At 41.1% G+C, this 21,974-nt stretch overlaps 1 pseudogene; it reads right to left on the bottom strand.

Moving 5' to 3' along the window:
- Positions 1-3,009: 3,009 nt before the first annotated feature.
- On the bottom strand, positions 3,010-16,441 carry LOC117023201 (prefoldin subunit 4-like; annotated as a pseudogene).
- Between the last annotated feature and the right edge of the window lie 5,533 nt (positions 16,442-21,974).

Here is a 21,974-nt window from a genome sequence, read left to right as displayed (position 1 = left end):
CCGTCTTCCCACCCTAACTCCTACACCGACATGTAAAGGACTGAACCATGGAAAATGATTCCAAGTTCTCAGACTAAGAAAATAACGTTTGAATAATAGTAAAAATGGACAGTTGTTTCTAATCCTAGTTCTTATCGTCAGGAACATCTAGGGAACTTTTCAAAAATTCAGATTCCTCAGTAACCACAAGATTCATATTCAAAAGGTTTGGGATAGGCCAGGAAATTTATAACTGTCTAAAACACCCCAGGTAATTTAGATGATCAGCCAGGATCGGGCACTAGTGACATACATGAATGAGCATTGGACAGAATCAGGAAACTTTGATAATATTGTAGTTATTATTTTTGGTGTTAATAGTTTTTGTTAATATTAAATGAGTTCTTCCTAAATATCAAGCATGTTACTAAGCACTTTGCATATATTATCACTGAATCGTCACAACAACCATCCATGTTGTGGATGAGGAAACTAAGATTTAGAAAAGTTAAGTCATTTGCCTAAAGCCAGAGATAGTAAGTGGCAAAGCAGGAATTTGGTTTCATCACTAAGTAGTACATGAGTCATTTGAAAAGCTATGTGAGTCATTTAAATCATTACGTTTTCTCAATTGCAAATAAGGGCTGTTGGGCTGGACACTAGATCACTTCTAATCTTTCCAGCTCTAATGTTTACTTGTGGAATTGAGTTGTACTGGAAGACATGGTTTTTGGCCTTCTGGAGCTCAAGATATGTTGTCAGACTTCCTTGCCCTCCTTCCCATTTCATGTTTCAAGTGCCACTTCATCTATGGCTCTTTATTTTCTATAGAGCAAAAACTCCTTCACCATTAGCCCTAATTCTCTCTCGCTTCATCTCCCAGCACCTCAGGGCAGAAGCCCAACCCTCCAGCCCCACTGGGTAACGGGCTTGCCAGGCTCTGAGCCCTCGCTCACAGTCTTCTTTCTGTCTCAATGCTTTGCCCTTCTTGGTTGCTTGATGGAATAATCCTGCTTGCCCTTCAGAGCCAACCCACATTATTAACTCCTTTGTGTAGACATCCCTCTTTTCCTGGCCAGAATTAATTTGTTCCTTTAAGACTTTATTTTGTCCTGTGTTATATAGGTAGAATGAACTTAAGTCCTAGCTCTCTGGCAATCTCATTTTCAAATACCCACATAAGCACACCAGTACTTGGCAGTCTTGATTTAGACTCATGTAAGGGCACTAACCCCATTCATGAGGGCTCCATCCTTACGATCTCATCTACTCCTAATAACCTTCCAAAGGCCCCACCTCCTAATAACATCACAACGTGAGGTGTGGCTTCAACATATGAATTTTAGGGAGACACAAATATTTATTATTCCTTAAGAGGCCATCAACAGACCTTCAAGGCCAAAGTCATTGAACCTACCACAGCACAGGGTAGCAGCATTCAGGGGAAAATAAATATAGTAGGCTTCCAAAAGGGGTTTCTGTGTACTTAGACACCACCAAGAGAATAACTCGTATAAAGGGAAATTTTTAGTCAATTTTGAATCCTTTTTCAGTCATTGTTTTTTGGCAACTTGTGGAAGCTTTCACTGACTTCCCGCGGTCTTCCTAAGTATCTCTCTTCTGTGTTCCCAGACCAGGTATCTCCCCTATTAACAACCATACCATCGGTTGCTATGACTTTACCTATTACCCACACGGAACTGAAAGCTCTACAAAGACAAGGTGTCATTCATTTCGGTGTTCCCACCGAAATTACTCAATATGTGTTTGATGAATTAATGAAAGGAGAAATTAGCCGTCCGTACCTATCATTCTGACCACGTACGGACTTTTAGATGGAAGGTATTGTTTGTGTCATCCTGATGAAAAAGTAGGCTGTCTCAGACTAGAGGTAAGTTTTTGACCCTGGGGAAGTCTAAGCTTGGTGATAATGTGTTAGAAAGAATAAACGCATAGGGGGTCTCGTTGGACTAAATCCCCTCTGAAACAGAACACCAGACCTTCACTATCCCAGCAATTGCTAGAAAGAAGTTCTAATTCTGATTTTATTCTAGCAGAATAGGCAAATGTTCCCTTTTCAAGGGTTTGTCCTTCTCTTTCTGATTTCGCACGAGTATCCAAAAAATCTTACAGAGGTAGCAAATGGTCTCCTCTTTGTGCAAGATGAGAATTACACCTTTAACATATACTTCCTCTTAACCAGGGCCTGCGAATACTGAATCAATAAGACCAGCCAGTCAAAGATAGATGATTCCTGCCTCAGCTCTATTAAATAAAATGATGCATTAAACAAACAAACAAACAAACACATGGTCTATGGTGAATGGTCAACACGGTGACTCTTTTGCCCCTTTTCACTTCTCATTCTTTTCCCTAGTACACACCTAAAGAACATGACCAAGCTCAATGTCAATTGGTGGAAGCAGAAGGGACTATTTTGCTATAATTTTCTTTCCTAAAGACCTCAAATAATTGGGGTCCCATCCTTCTAAGATTATCTTGTATTATTTTTATTGTTTGTGACCCTTTACTGTCAAAATCTCCAGGAAGAACAATCTGCTTCTTTTTTCCATTTTTTAAAATCTAGTCACTGAATTATTTCAACATAATTGTGTGTGTGTGTGTGTGTGTGTATGTGTGTGTGTGTGTGTGTGTGTGTGGTGCTTCCAACTATACTGTGGGGATTTTATATGAACTGTAACTCTCAAGTTCCTTTTGGCTGGGAAGTTTTAAAGTAAGATGAGATCTAGGTTGAGTTTTTTTATTTTTTTGCTTAACTGATTTGAATAACATGACATAAAACCCCTACACTTGATACAATCATCATGCAAACTACATAGACAAATACTGTCTTCTTTTAAAAATATAAAATAAGTAAGCAAGCCATGAAAATAGGCAGGTTTCCATTGAAAATACATTAAAATTTAAAAAAAAGAAAGTTTTGCTTTCCATATCATTTAAAGAAGGGAAATTATCATTTAAACAATATTCAAGTTTATTAAACAAATTTTAAAAAGTGTCATAAAATGTTTAACTTTCATCAACTTCAAGGTTTCTATTGCTCCCAAATTTGGCATAGAACTGAACTTTCAAATCTGCTGACACCCACTGAATTGATTTCACTCTGGATTCTAAGGCGTCAATTTCTTCTTGCAAATTTTTCTTTGCTTCTTCTAACATTTCATGTGTTTCTTCTTGAGAATGGTTAATGAAAACATCACCAATTTGATAAGGTATCATTAATCAGTCGTCCTCTGCAAGCATGATGCCCTCAGAAGCATCTAAGTTTTGAAGTTGTTTCTTTTTTACATCTATTTCTTCCTTTAGCTCTGTGATTCTACTTGTATTTCATGCAAATTTGTTTATCTTTTGTTAATTTTCAAAAGTAACATTGACATCTTCTGCAGCAGCGTTCTCATGGTGACCACCATGTTGGGACTAGGTTAAGTTTTAAGAAGAGTCTTTTAGTGGTAAAAATAGCAAAGCATTTAAGAAAGTGTTATCCACAAATAGTTCATACCTTCAAAGAATATTTCATTGCATCTAACATTCAACAATCCTGACCATTTAAATAGATGGCCATACACAGAGAGTATAATCCTTCCTCTTCTTTATTATTTCTGATAGTGGTATCACAGACCAAAGGATCATTAAAATTGGGCCCAGGATTTTTATTTTCTTCAAAGGAAGTTGTCAAGATAAAGTATATGTTTAAATCAGCTTATCACTGACAAGTCACTCCTTAGATTATTAAAGTTGCGAGAACTTCCATAAACTTCATTTACTTTTTATCGAGAAAAAATTTAATTATTATGGTAAGAAGAGAATAATGCAAGTCTATTCAGAATTGTTGAGAGGCATAACTCACAAGATATTATGCAGTACTTTGCAATACTGTCACCTCTCAATCATTTGAGTTCTGAATCTCCGTTATGTGTATGAGCAAAATCTTTTGCTGCTGCTTATCTCATTAGGGCTGGAAAACCCTTTCTCCAGACTATGTGGTGTGTTGTTTCTCAAACTGATGTTTTGCAAAGCACGGATCTTCAGGATGGTGGAAGAGACAATAGAGCAAAGTAGTTGGGACCATAGTCGTCACAGGAATGAGCTAAACATGGATCGGTGGGAAGATATGTAATCGACCCAGGATACTGATTAATCCAATTCTGTGCACCTGATGTCAACATTTTAAGAGCAGACTTTAATGTAGTGTTAGCTCTGGCATTTCCATCTCTATCAGTTTAAATAAGTTACCCCCTCTAATCCTCAATCTCATTATTTATAAAACGGGCATGATAAAATAGACCCTGTTTCATTAGCTGTGAGATAAGATGAGATCACACATGCCAATATTTTGTTCATATGTTTTGTTTACCTGTTTATTGTCTGTCTACCTCACCCCCAAGTAAAAATCAGGGACTTGTCTTGTTCATGGAGGTGTCCCCAGAGCCATGAACAATGTAGTACACATAGCAGGAGCTCACCAAATACTTTTTTGAAAACAAATGAATGACCAAAACAATACATGACAAGTTTATGGCATGATGCCTGGCAAATAGTAAGTGCTCAATAAATATTAGCATAAAAACAGCCTAGTCCTGTGAGCTGTTTCGCAAATAAAGGATGTTGTATAATATATATCATAAAGACGGGGATGTCCTTTAATGAAGAAATTTGTATAACTTTGTTAGCTCCCCTTATCAATCTTATTTGACCAGAAAATCCTTTCTTCCCAGCTATACCTCTTAATTAACATTGTATATAACATTACTGTACATTTGAACATAATTTGGGAAATAATGGATTTGTTCAGTATCCGTATTTTAAAGGGAAGGAAACTGAGGGCCAGAGAGTAAATGGTTTGCCTGAGTCAAGCAGCTATTCCAGAACTAGAGGCAATGCTCCAACACCGAGGCCTGCATTCTTTCCCTCAGGCCAGGTGAGCAGTGGCGTGTGGGCAGTGACATTATCACTTTGGTATCAGAAGGTATTGGATTCAAATCCCACCTGCATTTTCTAGCACTGAGGTCTGTATCACACTCTGCTGGTACTCTATCTTATATCCTCTTTCCTTAAGGTGTCCTCTTTGATACCTGAGCATGGTGTACCTACCGAAATTGGCCCCCACGAATGTGCAACCTGGAAGTGCAGGGGTCTTGATATCATACAGGGCAACCCTTCACCAATAGGGCATGGTTGCTAATGGGTAAACACTTTCTCTGCTACACCTCAGGCAGATAACTCTGACGTGCATTCTGTAGGTCTCCCTTTAGATTCCCTGTGGGATTGATCCCAATTTCACATATCAGTGACACAGTGCACAACTGGATAGGCAAATTCTCCAGATTCCTAGCCTTTTTCTCCTTTCCAGTCTCACTGCCTTTTCCCAGCTGTGTTACGCGTTTGCTTACTATTGAAAACAGCTGTGTCATCTCTTGTGAGCCCATTAAACAGGTGCCGGATTTCACACCAAAGGTGGCTGCAATTTGGCAAGTGGAGGTGTGAAATAGAAGTGACATCTAACTATAGATTGGACTAGAATGGAGGCCTCTAACAGATGAGAGGTGCTACTAGGCTCCAAGCTCTGTTCTTTTTTTCTCCCCCAGTTTTCAAGGATTCTGAGAAGGCATAAGAACAAAGTGTTTATAAACATACTCTGTGTTCATGACACCTTCTGGTTTTCCCGTTATGCTGAAGAAAAAGAGGGAGCTACTCCTGATGTGGGAAAACAATGCAATCTGAGATAATTACCACAATCATTTAACAACGTTGGGTAACCTACCAGACAACAGAGGTTCAAGCTTACTGTTCTGCTCTCAGTCCCCAAGCGAGAACGGGAGGCAGCACTGTATGACTGTGGAAACAAACAGGCCCCGAAATCTCAGTTTATTTCCTGCTTATGTAATAATATTAGGTTGGTGCAAAAGTAATTGTGATTTTTGCAATTATTTTTAACCTTTAAACTGCAAATACTTTTGCACCAACCTAATACAATACAGGTGTTCCAGCTCAGCAGTTTTCTTCCATGTTATGACTCAGGGACACGGGCTCTTCCATACTGTGGCTCTGCCATTCTCTGGAACCTTGTCCTTGTCATCTGCATTCAGCTGGCAGAAGAGGAGAGTATGGAGAAGGCACTCCACCCATAGGTGACACTCAAAACCAAAGTTCCACCGGCAAAAATTAGTCACGTGGCTTCCCCTTAGAAGTAAGGAGGATGGGAAATGCAGTGACTAGGCAGGTTGTGACACGGTGACCTGGTGTACGAAAGTGCTTCATGCTTCATTATTTAGAAAGGAACAGTGGTTGGAGCTGGCCCTCCAAATATCAGGACAAGTCATTAAAATTTTCACTGGCAAATCCTCATATTTATTATAGCTGCCTTCAATTTGCCGTGGGTTAACTTGGTTTCCCAAACCTTATGAGTAAATTTTAAAATCAATTCACTTACTATCCCTGGTTGAAGTTTGTCTACATTTACCCATCTGCCATCAGAGTTCTTTTCCCGGTATAAATCTCATTATTTTACTTTCCTTTTTAAAAATCCAAATTGCTTCCTTTCTACCTCTAGAAGGTAAGCTCCACCTTCTTAATCTGGCGTATCAGGGCTTTTAGGTGCTGCCACCCCGGCTCATCGTCTACCCTCCCCTTTCCCACCTTTCCACTAACGCCCTACTGCACTGGATTTTCTCCATTCTCTTCACACTTTTGTGACTACATATGCTCTTCTCTACTAAGAATTCCATTCCCTACCCCATCACCACTGGCAAATGCCCGTTTATCCTTCAAGGCCCAACTCACTCGATACCTTCTGTCTGAGGCTTTCCCTGAATCTGCCAATCTCTGCCTCTCCCCCGCCTCCCCAGCTCCCTCATGCCTGGGTGAAATCAACTATCCCTTTGCCTGATTCCCATAGCATGTAAACATACTTCTATGGTAGTGTTTATTATTTTATACTCTGGTTATCCAAGAGTCAGTCTCTGAGGCACAACTGTGAGCCTCAAAAGCAGAGAACATGTCTTATTCATTTTTTGTGCTCCCAGGGCCCAAGAGAGCATCTCTCCCATTTAGCACCCAATACTTGTTCACTGAATTTTTATTGGAAGTCAAAACCCTGACACCACAGAGGCATCTGGAACATGGAAACAAAATCCACTCGTTCTCCTGTGTATGTTTCTTATTATGCAGGATCTTTACTTCTCAAGAGTTATTTTATGTTGGATCACAGTCTACAGAGTATGAAAGAGAAATGAGTCCACATTTTCCATAAGTTTACATGTTGAAGGCTTTGATTCCTATTTAAAATCTAGGAAAAGTGTATGATTTTTTATAAGTCATGTGATTCTCATACATCCTCTCTCATGCCTTTTCTCTTAATAAAAGTGTCATCTTTGGGGAGTAATAAAGTCACAAAGGTATGTTAACTGGAGACATGGACTGAAACCACATGTCTCTACATGGGGACAGAGACCCTCTGTGGGCTTTTGAAAATTAATCTATTATCAGACTTCCTTTCTACAGAGGAAAACTTTTACTTTGGATTCTTTCAAGGAAGTTGGCATTTGGAGATGTGTATGAGGCTGGTATGGTTGTCACAATGTTCAGAGGTACTTCTGGCATTTAGTGCGTGGGACCCAGGAATGCCAAATACCTTGCAATGTATGGGTCAGTCCTGTAAACTGAATGCTGTCCCACCCAATGCCAATAACCACCCATCTGAGAACCACTGAGTTAACCATTGATATGCTTAAGGCCATTTTTTTTTTTTTAAATGAGGAGAGCAAACCATAGGAATCCAAAAGGAAGTTCCTGCCTCAGTTTAAAGAAATACATACTTTTTTCTTCTGTGTGCAAAATACGGCTTATATCCCATTCACTGGAAACAGGAAACTCCTAACAGAATCCACAAGAAAAAGCACTTAGCATGCCCTCTTGCTCATGAATATAGGATAGAATAGCAGAATAAAGTGGCTCTTCCTTTGTAATGCATTTAATTTAATAAAACACCAAATTAAAGGTAGGACAGTCTCATCCCTATTACAAAATAACCTGCAGAGTGAAAAGTGAAACATGCACAATTTCATTAACCTTCCATTCATAAGCCTAATGTAGGCAGAATGCCATTTTAATATCCAACTGAATAAGGCTATTTCCATGCTTTGACAGAGCTTCACATACTAACATTACTCATCAGTGTGGATACAGGAAATAGTGTAGAGGAAAAAAAAAATCATACAAAGTATTTAGAAATACTTATCCTTTTAATCATCCAGTTTTGAATGAAGATATTTCCTTTTTGTATAGTGTTTTGTCTGCTTTGTTAAATATTATTAACAGCCTGTCCAGGAAAAGCATGTCAGTTTGTGACTTAGATATTTATAATACGTGGGGAATTCTGTTAACATCCTGACCCGGGGAGTGTAGAATCATAGAACTTTATTTATTTATTTATTTTATTTTATTGGGGAACAGTGTGTTTCCCCAGGGCCCATCAGCTCTAAGTTGTTGTCCTTCAATCTAGTTGTGTAGGGTACAGCTCAGCTCCAAGTCCAGTCACCAGTTTCAATCTTAAGTTGTAGAGGATGCAGTCCACCACTCCATGAGGGAATCGAACCAGCAACCCTGTTGTTCAGAGCTCACGCTCTAACCAACTGAGCCATCCGGCCACCCTAGAACTTTAGAATTTCAGCTCATCAAAAGCCGTAGGGACCACAGGGGCCAGTTCTGTATTTTGCAGATGAGAAAACTAAGGCGCCATGGAGATTAGGGACAGTGGATGTGACAGCTCTCTCTGGGACCCGGGAGAGACAACAGCCAATCTGGGTGGGTTGCTTTCTAAGCACTCAGCATCTTCCAGCTACAGACGGTTTTTTAGTGAACCCTTTAATTATTTTCTGAATAGATAATGGCAACTCAAAACCCCACTCAGTTTATAGTATTCTTTAGCTGTTACTAGTACTAAATACATAGTACTAGTACATAGAATGAGCTCCTGATCAAAAAAAGAGAAAGAAATATTGGAGCTAAGACAAACATGCAATTTATAAAACTGCAAGACATAAGCACCTAACATTTGAAAAACATGTCATGTTTCATTAAGATACTATGTTGCATTCCACTACAGTCATGGTAGAAGGATGGAGCACCCGTTAACCTTCTCTGGCTCCAATGGGTTGGCACAAGGCAAGCACAGCTTTGGGCACCCATCTCTCCCTCCCTCCCCCATCATGCCATTTGCAAATGAATTGTACACCTAACAGTTGCTTTGTACAAGCGAATTTTAAACCCAGGAAACAATGCAGTATATTTTAGTATGCTATAGCAATAGTCTTCAAGTTTAATGAGATTTGGATCTAATGTAGCAATTTGGAAGTCTCTTTAAGCTTATTAAAATGAGATTCTACCCAAGTTTACAAGCAGGTACAATAACACTTGGAATATGACCTTGTCTTGTATCGAGAGGCTTTTTTGGAGTCTATGTAAAGCAAATTGCTTATGTAATACTCTCCTTTCCTCTCCAGGGCTCTATTCTATGACCACTAAAACTGGAACAAAATGTCCCCATTTGACAGATATTGTAGTATTCTGGTAATTAGCTTAAAATACAGCTGATTTGTCCTCCTGCTGCTTACCCTGAGGCGACCAGTAACTGAAAGCTTATTTTAAAGCCGGTCAAAAGCAGGAAGAACCACACCTGTTGCATCTGATTTCCTCCCCTTTAAATCAGAATGAATAATTTAATAACTGCTTATGCACAGACACTCCAGTGGCTGGTTGAAAGGAGATTGTCAGGATGCTGGCATTTTTTGCTATTTCTGGCTGGTCTTGACGGAAACTTGTTTTTTCCCCCCAGTGGCAGTAAGCCAAATAGCCCTGTGATCTCAAACTTTCACCTAAGCCTTTAGTGCACCAGGATCTTTCCACTGTGACCAAGGCCATTATTTATTCTGTAACTGTGGCAGACTCTGTTCGTTGGCTGCTCAACTAAACCTCACACCCCCCCATCTTCCTATAGATTGAAATAGACAGATACTTGTATTCCTAGCCTCCCTTAGAGCCAGGGGGTTCATGTGACTCAGGTCTAAACAACGAAGCATAAAGGTAAAGTCTGCTGAGGCTTCTGGGAATTCTCTTCTTCCCTAACTGAGAGGTGGTTTGGCACTGTCAGGGCTTTGGAGACAAACTGCCTGGGTTTGAATCCCAGCTTTACCATTTCTTGTCTGTGTGACCCTGACAAAGTTAATTATACTCTCTGTGCTTTGGTTTCTCTTCATCTGCTGTAGAATTAAATGGGTTAATACATATAAAGTGCTTAGGATAGTCCCTGACATATAGTAAATGCTCAAAAAATGTTAGTTATGATTATACTTAATAAAAGAAGGAAGGCACGTGATGAACATTTCTGCTAGCTGCTTTTGGAAATGGCTTTGTGAGGTCACGATGTCTGGAGTTATGGCAACCATTTTGTAACATGCTGGCCACTGCATGCAAACATCTTAATGGACTGCAGGGGTTCTAATCTGGCAACTCACAGGCTGTGGGGGTCTTTTTAATCTCCAGGCATCATAGTGTGTAGGCTTTGATGGGAATCCAAGGCCACCACAGGTATGGACAAAGAGGGGAGAACTGACTGGGCCTCGACTATCACATGGTGCTTCTTTGCCAAAGACACGGTAAAGCTGCCCCACCTCTCCTCTGCTGGTGTACTTAAATTTGTTCTCTACGCTTCTTTGTTTTCCAGAGCACTCCTGGGAAGATTCTTCGGAGAAATATTGGAGGCAATGAACTTGTAGAAGGATGGAGGAAGGAAGAAATACAAAAGTAGAAGCTCTGGGACTCACTCCTCTCTAGACAATTGGCTTCTCTACTTTTACACCCAACTTTAATGATAAGCCCCTAAGGATGTCTTTCAGTTTGTTCTTTACTGAAAACACAGCAAAATCACAGTAAAGACAAAGGTAATGAAGAGAGGGTCACTTCGTAGCCCACCTGGGTTCTGGAATTAAATCCAGCTCAGGTCAGGAACAGGTCATGACACCCAGTTGCTGTCACCCAACATCAGACCTCATCGACATTTTGAATATTTCCAGTGCATTTTAGATGATTTCTCTATTATATAAAATTCCGAATGAGAAGGAAGTTTCTCTGGGGAAATTTAGAAGAAAGAAAGCCACATTCATCTATTGCTTGAATCTGTTTTCATGTTGAAAGCATATCAGTGCATGTATTATTTAGCGAAACTCCACAAGGTGTCACATACATGGATCAACACATTGCCATGGGCACCGTTCTCAGAAGAGACTGCACCCTCTGGAAGCTGACATAAAGGATTTAGTTAGTTAAGGTTAATGTCTTGCCCCCGTGCTTCAGCACCCCTTCTCCTGCTACCTCCCAGGATTGTTTATTTGACGGAATAGTTTGACTCAATATACATAAGAGACACACCACCACACACATCACTGTGGGATGAGCTGGGCTTGGACAGGGACCTGGGTTTGTAGAACTACCAGAAACAACAACGGAAGCTCCTTCGTGGCTTTTCTACCCTACAGTGTCAGACTTGCCTGAGCCCCCTGTCCAGCTAAACAAGCCATTTCCCCCCCAATGCTTCCTGAGTCCTTAATCCTTCTACTGAGAAGCCAGAAAAAGAGGTCAGTGCAAACGAGTGTTGAAAAAAAAACACCCTGGGTTTCTTTTACCCAAGAAAAAGAGGGCAGTTTTGAATTCTGGCTCTGACACAGAAAAGCCCTGTCTCTCAGTCCCAGCTCACGATGACTGCCTGCGGACTTGTTGGAAAGTCTTCTGGCTGATACTAACTGCCATGATCACATATCCCGGGAGAAACACTTTAAAACTACCCAGAGCCAGTTTTCTAGAAGCAAGTAGGCCAAGCAGTTTACTACTTACTATACATTAAGTTTAAATGAGAGAACACGAGGTGTGACAATTAAGTTCACGAACTTGTTGCACCGATGTTGCTAACTTTTTTTTGGTATCAGAGAGATTATTCATTATGAATTTGTACCAACTGAACAAACAGTTAACCAAGTTTATTATTTGGAAGTGCTGAAAAGTCTGCATGAAAAAAACGACCTGAACTTTTCACCAACAATTCATGGCTCTTGCATCACGACAATGCACCAGCTCACATGGCACTGTCTGTGAGGGAGTTTCTACCCAGTAAACAAATAACTGTATTGGAGCACCCTCCCTACTCACCTGATCTGGCCCCCAGTGACTTCTTTCTTTACCCGAAGATACAGGAAATATTGAAAGGAAGACATTTGGATGACATTCAGGACGTCAAGGGTAATACAATGACAGCTCTGATGGCCATTCCAGAAAGAGTTCCACAATTGCTTTGAAGGGTGGACTAGGCGCTGGCATCGGTGCATAGCTTCCCAAGGGGAGCACTTTAAAGGTGACTGTAGTGATATTCAGCAGTGAGGTATGTAGCACTTTTTCTAGGATGAGTTCGTGAACTTATTATACATAAAAGGGCTTTAAGATCTGTAAAGTCTTAGATGAGTACCTAGCCCTGTGCCAACCTCCTTAGCACTGAAGTTAGAAGATTCAGAAGACAAGCTTATCTTCCAAGAACTTGGATTCTGGGAGGGAGACAGAACTGTCCTAAACAAAATAATTAACCAATGAAGTGCTCAACCGTGGGGTAGTAAGTAGAGCTATGCTAGGTAGGCATGGGAAAGCACCGGAGTCGAAATTGTCAGGGACACTTGGCAGAGAAACTTCAAACCCAGTGGCGGGTGGTGTGTCAGGAAGATCATGAATTTAGAAAGAGAGATGGGGCAACTTGTGTTTTATCCACAAAGGGTATCTGTGTGGGTCAGGAATGCAATCAGACAACTTACGTTGGTCTGACTCAAACTTTGCACTTAGTTCAAGGTATGATTTACAGCTTCAAAGACTTTTACCTATATACACGAAGACCCTGCAAAATGAGTTGACTATTTAAACTCATAAACAACTGAGAGCTGGTTTTACTATAGCACGTGGATGTGGAAGAACGAATATGTTTGACGGCTCTTTCGTCCCATGAAGATGACGAGTCAGGACTTTAGTTTTCAGGAAACAAACATTCATAGCTTTAGTCACCTCCTTGCTATTCTAGACAATAGGAGGAGGAAATGAATTCATTCCATCCATTTGTTTCACTTTGCCTTGATTCCCAAAGTAATGAATGATTTTTTTAAAGCAGCAGTTGCTGAATTCTTATTGCTTGTCTTGACATGCAGCCTACTTAAGAGGAAAATCAAGCCTGGGAAGTATTGAGGGGGAAGAGTAGTGATACCTGTAATTTACTTTGAAGTGCATTGAAAATGGATTATTGGGTGGATAGAAGGATGGATAGATATGTAGACATGTGGTAAGGCAAGTATAGTAAAATATTAATGAAAAAATCCAGGTGGTAAGTAGAAGGGTATTCATGTAAAATTATTCTGACTTTCAACTATTATTAAAAATTTTATAATAATATGGTGGGAAAATACTGAGTCAAGGGTTGTTTTTCGGTTTTTGTTTTCTTGCCCTTTCTTCTCATAGATAAAGATTATTACCTGAAAAGACACAGGAATAAAATAGCCTGGACTAAGTCCTAGATATGAATGAAATGTAAGAATTGTGTATGTGATTTATTTTATTTTGTTTGTTTGTTTATTTTGTTCTTTAGATTCCACATGTAAGTGAGATCATATGGTATTTGTCTTTCTCCGCCTTATTTCACTTAGCATAACATTCACTAGGTCCATCCATGTTGTTGCAAATTGTAAGATTTCATTCTGTTTTTATGGCCAAGCAGTATTCCACTGTATAAACGTACCACACCTTCTTTATCCAATGGTCTATTGATGGACACTTAGATTGCTTCCATATATTGGCTATTGTAAGTAATGCTACAATGAAAAAATTAGGGTTTTGGATTTCTAAGGATAAATACCCAGGAGTGGAATTGCTGGGTCATAAGGTAGGTCTAGTTTTGATTTTTTGAGGAACCTCCATACTGATTTCCATAGTGGCTGCACCAATTCACAATCCCACCAACAGTGCACAAGGGGGCCCTTTTCTCCACATCCTTACCAACACTTGTTGTCTGTTGATGTGTATGTGATTTTAAAAAAACAAACCCTTAAATTTATCTCTATCAGTCAACAGTTGATGGCAGAAATTCTAACATTAGAAACATGGTCTGTTGAGTTAAGGGGTTAGTGTACAAAAACCTCCTGGGATTCTTGGAGAACAACCACACTCAATTGCAAATCTTAAGTGACCATTTCCAAATAATATGTAGTGGGAAAGTCTGGGATAAGGTAGAGAGAAAAGAGAACATAGCCCTGGAGGTCTTAGGGGAGGAGAGCAAGATACAGAAAGAATATATGGAAAGGGGTTCAAGATCACCTTACAAGAAGGCCAACCCAAATCCTGATATTAGTGCTTGTTGCTTTTGAATTGTATACAAAAATTTTCTGAAACTCCAATGGAGCTGTCCTGTGGCAATGTAAAAAGGTTTATAAACTACTCTCCTATAGCTCTTGCTACTCGATACCAAGTACTCAAGCCCAGATCTTATCTCCATGAAGGATAAGATTTGCACCATGTGCTGTTCATCTATGGTTAGGCTTCAACTTGGACTTATCCTTCCTCTGTGGAGGGGAATATATTCATTGTTGTACATTTATCTATTTTTCTATCTTCAGAGATAACCTTTTTTTTAGCCTGACTTCTACGAAAAGCAAATCCTGAGGCAAGGTTTCATATGTAACTACAGAGGGTGCCCAAAAAATATACACACATTTTAAGAAAGGAAAACTGTATTAAAATTGTAATACTCGATATTTACCAATAACAAAAGATGAATACAAGTCACTCTTGACTTCAGCAATTACAAGAGGTGCTCAGTGGTTACTATCAGTGTCCAGACACTTCTGATTATGGCAAACTACTGCTTGAGCAATGTTGACCAAAGTGTCCACTTATATACATTTTTTTTGGTACCCCTGGTATTTAAGGAGGAAGGGTACCCCAAGGATCAGGAGTGACACAAAGGAAGTGAGACAGGAAAGAAGATAGAACCAATGCAAGGAAGTGTATTGAGTTGGACACTGCTAGGGTCTCCAGGAGGGAATTCCCACCTGTTCTCAGGAATTTTTTTCACTTTCCTTTTCCTGAATCCCAAGATACAAACTGTTTTCTGTTCTCCACGATGAATCGTTTCCACAAGTGATGGCCGATACTACCAACCACCTGGGTTCAAGGAGCCAATTTTCCCGATTTCCCGACCAACTTCTCTCTAGATTTGGGAACGGAAAAGTGAAAAAAATTCCTGAGAACAGGCGGGAATTCCTGCCCAGAAACCCTAGCAATAAATAGGAAAAATGTCTAAGAGATACATTATGAGTAGTATGTTTATTTCCCATTGTGGGTATTACTGGGTTCAAGGAGCCAATTTTCCGATTTCCTGACCAACTTTTCTTGGGATTCGGGAATGGGAAAGCGAAAAAAATTCCTGCCTGGAAACCCTAGACACTGCTGAGCACAATTGATTTTTGATGTTACACAACCATCTTCTACAAAGCCATATAAATAATGTCCCAGAAATGTCCCTCTAGGGGAGAAAAGTGGAAGAATTTATTACCCCCTACTCCCATATCCTATTGGTCAAAGTTTCACTCTATGGAGTTAATTCTCCTACACATCCAGGATGTATGTGGGAAAGGGTTGCTGTGAACTTCTATGTCTTGGTATCAAAGACGTCTCAGTGTAACAGGCGAGCAGTGCACAAGACGGGCGTGAGGCAAACTGCTGTCAGGTCGTGCCATTGTGAAGCTGCTTGCTGCAGCAACAGCTGGAATAAGAGACAAGTGAAGCTAAGAGATCTAAAGTGGTGGATAAGAACAGTTTAACATAGTCATCCCTTGCACCAAGCAGACTGTTTGCACCCTGGCTCACTCAGCATATATACTTCGGAGTTCTGTTTTTCTGGGAACAAGATACCTTCATTTTTTTCTCTGAAGGGGGAGGTCTGTGTCTAATCAGTCACAGAGTCTTTCTCAAGCTGGTGGCAGTTGAAATTACGGAGGGACCCAAGGCAAAAGAGTTAGTCAAGTAAGATGCAGTCCCACAGCTGCGGCCGGTCCTAAGGCCAAAACTGACATTGATCAGCCCCTTCTCCCACTTCCCGTTTAGGTTTCCATCGCCTTGGCCAGCACCTTCCCACTGAGCTGCCCTGCTCGCCTAGTAGTATAACATCCCCAAGGGATCTGACGTCTCTCTTTTTTGGCCCTTGGGCTGTGATTCCTATAATTGCGCATTTTCTATGGATGCACCGAAATATATCATCATGAACTCTGAATTTCAGACGTACTCTTCCCTGCTCATCGTGTGTGGAGTAGCCCAGCTCCTCAGGGTATTCAGAACAGTCACTCTTTGCTTGCTGATCCACCAGCATGAGGAGCCCAGAGTCATGCAGTGGTAGCTGCAGTTTCAAGTTCGATGGAAACCTTACTGTGGCCTGTGGATACCAAGGTCTCTAAACCTGGAAACTTCTGTGTGATCTGTACACTTTGTGCCCAGTCCCATGGGTCAAGCCCCATGTCTGTTCTCCACACCTTCTTGATCCATCTAATGGGACCATCCTCCAAGAAACTATATAAACTGCATCCCAGAGGCTGGATGTTGTATTGATATGGGAGAAAAAGATGTAAGAATTTCTCTACCATCGGGGGGTGGGGGGGGCTGGGGATGGGGAATGCCCATTGCCCGCTGGTCGAAGAGTTAAGCCACAGCGCAGCAAGGAAAACTGTATAATACTGTGGTTTAATGTAATAGAAGTCAGCATTATCTGGATCTTTCTAATAATAATTTCAGCCATTGAAGCACCACGGTCTCCATCAATATAGACACTATATTCTGACTCAATTACGTAATGCATTAAAAGTAGTGGTTTATAGCAAAAAAAACAAAAAACAAATTTAAGCCACAGGATTGTTAGCTTTCTTGCATTTTCAGGTTATTGCTCAGGCAAGGGCATTTAGTGGGGTCACATGACTGTGTCAAGAGCAAAGCCCCAGGAATAAGGTGACAGGCTTGCCAAGTACAGTTAAGAGGCTAGACAGCGCCAGGTGGCACCTGTGGGAAGTCCACTGGAGCCCACGCAGAGCTAGCGACTGCTGCAGCCGCTGCAACAAGACAGGCGAGGCTGAGAATAACTGGAATACAAGATTAACTGTTTGATACACCCCACAGAAGCACATTTCCAAAGAAGTATGACCCATCTGTCTCCAGGCTGTAGGAATCAATGAAGCAATTTTATCCTCAATATGGAGTTTTTCTGGTTTGTAGGATTCCCTCTGTGTTACTCCCTCTCTGCATTGTAGGTATTCTTGGGAGTCCCCGGGGGATATCTCAACAGTGTTTCAGACTCTTTCTGGGCCCGTGTTCACTGAGATAATGCTTCTGTGTGCATCCTTTACCAACACTGCCCGCCCGTGTCCCTGCAGGCTGACAGCTTTGCTCTGGAGGCAGAGCCTGCCCAAGTGCCTTGGTCACCTAGCACACTGCCTGCCACCCAGGAAGGAAAAGGTATTCTTCTCTGTGTTATGCTCTGTTGGAGACAGGCCTCGTCCTGCAGTAGAGTTGCTTGGGCACTGTGGTTGTGCAGAGCTTGGTGACTCTGCTTTTCCAGTTTTATTTATTCTTCTCACTAGGGCAAGCATACAACACTGAGATAATTGGGCCAGGGTGCCTTCAAACAACAGCCTCCGTACTGACCCAAGAGTCATTGCTCCTTTGACCCTGAAGTTCTATTGCTAAGCCCAGCTTTCTGTGCCAGAGTTTTTCTTCCCCGAAGGATACGTTTTCTCCCAGGGAGTGCACAGCTCTTGCAATTTAGTATTTGCTTCATCTTTCTCCTCCAAATCCCTATCCTCCAGTCTGCTAGGGGGCTCAGTGCAAATTCTTTGTCCAAGAAGTTCGTGAGGACTCTTTAAACCAGGATATTAGTGCTGGGAGTGTTATTTGTCCAGCTCCTCCCACCAGTCATGTCTGACCTTCAGCTCTTGCTCAACCCTGAGGACTCCCTAATCTTTAGGAGAGGAGAACAAAGAAATCATCTCCTACACACAGAGAGAGAGAAAGAGAGAGAGAGAGAGAGAGTCAGGTTAGTGATTTAAAAATTTATGTTGGAAGCCATTTTTAAAAAGCTGTTAAATGCTTACAGAGCTCGTACCTGCACAGCATCCTTGCTCACTGTGGTCACTTTGATGATTACTGCCTTACTGGGTTTTGGTACCCCTAAAGTTTGCACTACACAGAGACCAGGAAGCCTGGTGATAGCCTCAGGGAAGCAGAGACGTGTTTACAAGACAATGTGCAACGGCCATCCTCCACGCTCAGGGCTCCAATCATCACTCACTATCACTGCCTCTAAGGAGATGGAGCCCAGTGGGTCATCCCAACACAATGGGGATGCTTATCATCCCTGTAAAGTTATTAGGCTCCCAGATCCTGTCTTTTCAGACTTTAGTGGGAACTTCCCTTTTACATTTGCATTGTTCCTTGGACAAAGGAAGTAAAATTTTATGCCAGCCACGATCCCAGTTAGTCAATACAAACCTGGCTGACGCGGTATTGAAGAAAGCATTTTACATGATGCTGCAGGTAGATACGCCCTGCACTAGGCTGTCTTCTACTAAAATACTCATGTAAAGGCTCACTTCAGAATGTATGTGCAGGCCAGATCCTCAGAGAAATTCCAAGATACTACTAGTGTTGTTTTACTGGGCTATCATTGTGTGGTGGCTTCTTAAGTGGTCTCATTGTCATCTTCCTTTGGACACCACTGGGCACACAGCTGGTGGTAAAAATGCTCATTAAATAACTGGGTGAAAGAATTAAATGTAGAAATCATTACTTGAATTAAATGCCATGAGCAAGGGATCTGTATTTTTTTGATGATACAGCAATTTTTATAGTGGGGAAACTTTTTAAAAAGAGAATTGATCTATAACCCATTTGAATATTTGTCTAGACATTAATAAACATGGAGCAATACAGGATCATAATTCTGATATGCAAGAAAAGGAAAGAGTATAGCTCTATCTTACTTGCTATTTTATTTGTACGTATTCCTGTGCTATAATACGTTAGAATGTTAGAGCTGGAGGAGAGCCACCAGATATGAAAACTGAGGCCTGAAGAAAGGAAGTGACTTGCCCAAGGTCACACATTAGTTAGGAGCAGACCCTGGACTGGAGCCCAGATTCCTAACGCCTATGAAGCAATTCCCCTTCGATTCCCTGCTCAGTGATGAAGCCGTCTCCTTAGCTGTATTTTCCCTACATGTCACACAAACATCTCCTCCTGTGATTTTGAAGTCCACGGTGCCAGAGGTGAGCCGGTTTCACTCCTTGTGAAGAGGCTGCTGAGAAGGCAGTATTTTACCACCAGATTTTAGTCATTCTCTTTCTTAAATGACATCTCTGATGAACTGGTGAAAACAACTGCTGCCTGAAATATTTCCAAGTCAATAGCCACATCTTCATTTCAGTAGCAGTGCTGATTTTAACAGAGGCAATATTGTGGAAACAATTTGGTTAGAAATGGCATGATTTTCTCTTCTATTCCCCTGACTTATCTCTCTCTCTCTCTCTCTCTCTCTCTCTCTCTCTCTCTCACACACACACACACACACACACACACACACATGCACGCACGCACGCACACCAACAACAGTTGTTTCCTGCACTCAAAAGGCTACAAAGGAACCTGAGAAGTTATCCAGATTGTTTTCCTTAGACATGACCACACCCACACATCCCAGATGCAAACGAATTGGACTGTTTGTACAGAATACTCCTCCCTCAGAAGTACTCTTCATTTTCTAATAACTTACACTGAGAGTGACCCCCATATGAGTGCATACCACACACAGGCAGTATGGGCAGCCAAGGGAGCCAAAGAACCCCCACTGCCCTTGGAGGCCCACGAAAGGCAGTGCTGATGGAAAAGGGTACAGTCTCCATTTTCTACACTCATCATGCTGAGCTCTTTATTGGGGAGCTTACCCTGGAAGACGTACCCCAACAGTCACCCCCTTCTAAATGGAGACCCCTGAGGTATGGCAGGAAGCTTATATCTGGTGTGAGAGTCTCTGGATTCATCATACCAGCCATCTCCTTATGAAGAAATCTTTCCTATCCTAACCCCTCACAGCAAAGGCCATTTCTATCACTTTTGTTGACCACTGCAAAGACACAGAAAAGTGAGTGACCCCTTCTGTACTGCTGTTGACCCTTAGCTTTCTACAAGCTAAATGATCATCCCATGAGAGACACATCTAGCGTCTTACCAGATGCTGGCAGCCACTGTTAGGAAATTCATTGACTAGACTTTTATTGAGGACATCCTATCTGCTGAACTCTTAGCATATAAAACCTGTACATGAAAAACTTATGATCTAGTGAGAAAGGTGATATTGATGATGATAGTGATAATAATTAGTATATCCCAGCCCTTTACTGACTCAGTTAATCCCCACATCAACCCTATTATGTACTATTATCGCCAATATTTATTCATGAGGAAGCTGAGGCTCAGAGAGGTTAAGTAACTCGCCCAACGTCACACAGCTAATTAGTCACAGAGCCAAATGACCTTTCTCCAAAATCCATGGAGCAACCACTGTGAAAAAGTAGACAATTCAGTAGAAGGTGGTAAGAACTATAAAGGAGTGCGTACAAGATACCTGGGGCACACACAGAAGTCACCAAACTTAGTATGAGGAATTATAGAAGGTTTCCTGGAGATGTTCTTTGAGTGGCCTTAGATCCCAAATCCCTAATACAGAGGCAGGGTCACTAATGCAGTGACAAAAGTTGGTAGCCACCTCCACCTCTGGACATGACCTGCCCAAACTGTGGTTGGTCCTGGTACCGGACTCTTATTTAGAAGGAGTTTATCCTTCTTATGCTTCTGCACCTCCTCCCACCCCACGCTTAGTTGCTCAGTTCCTGTACAGTCTAAAGCAAGTCACAGAATTGGATGCTGCCTCTGTTTCACCACTAAGTGAACCCGGGTGGCATGCGGGGAGAATTAATACATTGAATCTGACTGAATATATCTGGGATGGAGTGACTCCATTACAAACTCATTGTGTCATACTTGAACAATATAAGGATTCTTTCCTTCCCTCTGAGAGCCCACAGCTGCAATATTTCTGTGTTGCTTTGCAGACTCTTATCAGAGTTTTCATGAAGTGTAGTTGGTTTGAAGTAAAGCGTATCCGTCCTCATAAAAAAAAATAATAATAAATTTTGGTCTTGTACTGTGTATTCAGCTTTAAAATGGGACTCAGAGCTCATTATTCAGAAAACAGTAACTTATTTTCATCCTCAAATATTAACTGTGCTGCTGTATATTTTCACCTAATAGGATGATGAGCTCATTAACAGGAAAGGTTTTCCCATAGGGAAAGATTGATTACAATGATCTAGAAATCGGTTGCTCAGAAAGAATTTGAAAAGGCCAGACACTGCCATGCTGAAGCGGGGAGGTCTTTGGCTGGAAAAAATGAAACTAATTACCACACACAATCCTAATGACATTCTAAGACAAACCAGTATGGCCACTGGGATGTTTGCAACATCGGTAAAATGTCTCTGGCTGCACTTTTTTGTAGCAATAATCGCTGATTATGAAGACAGGGCTGGAGAATAACTCAAGGTCTTTTAGCCCATCCTCTAATCTATATGTCAGATGCACAAGACTACCTGTCCGTTTAAAGATTGCTAATAGTTTTAATCTCAGGAGACTGACACATAATAGTTGCTCAATAAATATTTTTGAATGAATAAACCAATATGAATGCCCATTCTGGCTTTCCTCGACCTCCCAGGAGTGATTTTCAGCCAAGCTTTCTATCACAGAGTCCAAGAAGCAATCTAATTTTTCCAATCATGGCTCTGAAAGAAGCAGTGAACATG

Source organism: Rhinolophus ferrumequinum, chromosome 6, assembly GCF_004115265.2.
Source record: "Rhinolophus ferrumequinum isolate MPI-CBG mRhiFer1 chromosome 6, mRhiFer1_v1.p, whole genome shotgun sequence".
NCBI classification, from domain to species: domain Eukaryota; kingdom Metazoa; phylum Chordata; class Mammalia; order Chiroptera; family Rhinolophidae; genus Rhinolophus; species Rhinolophus ferrumequinum.
Note: the sequence above shows the minus strand (reverse complement) of the source record. Positions and strands in the feature narration are given on the sequence as shown.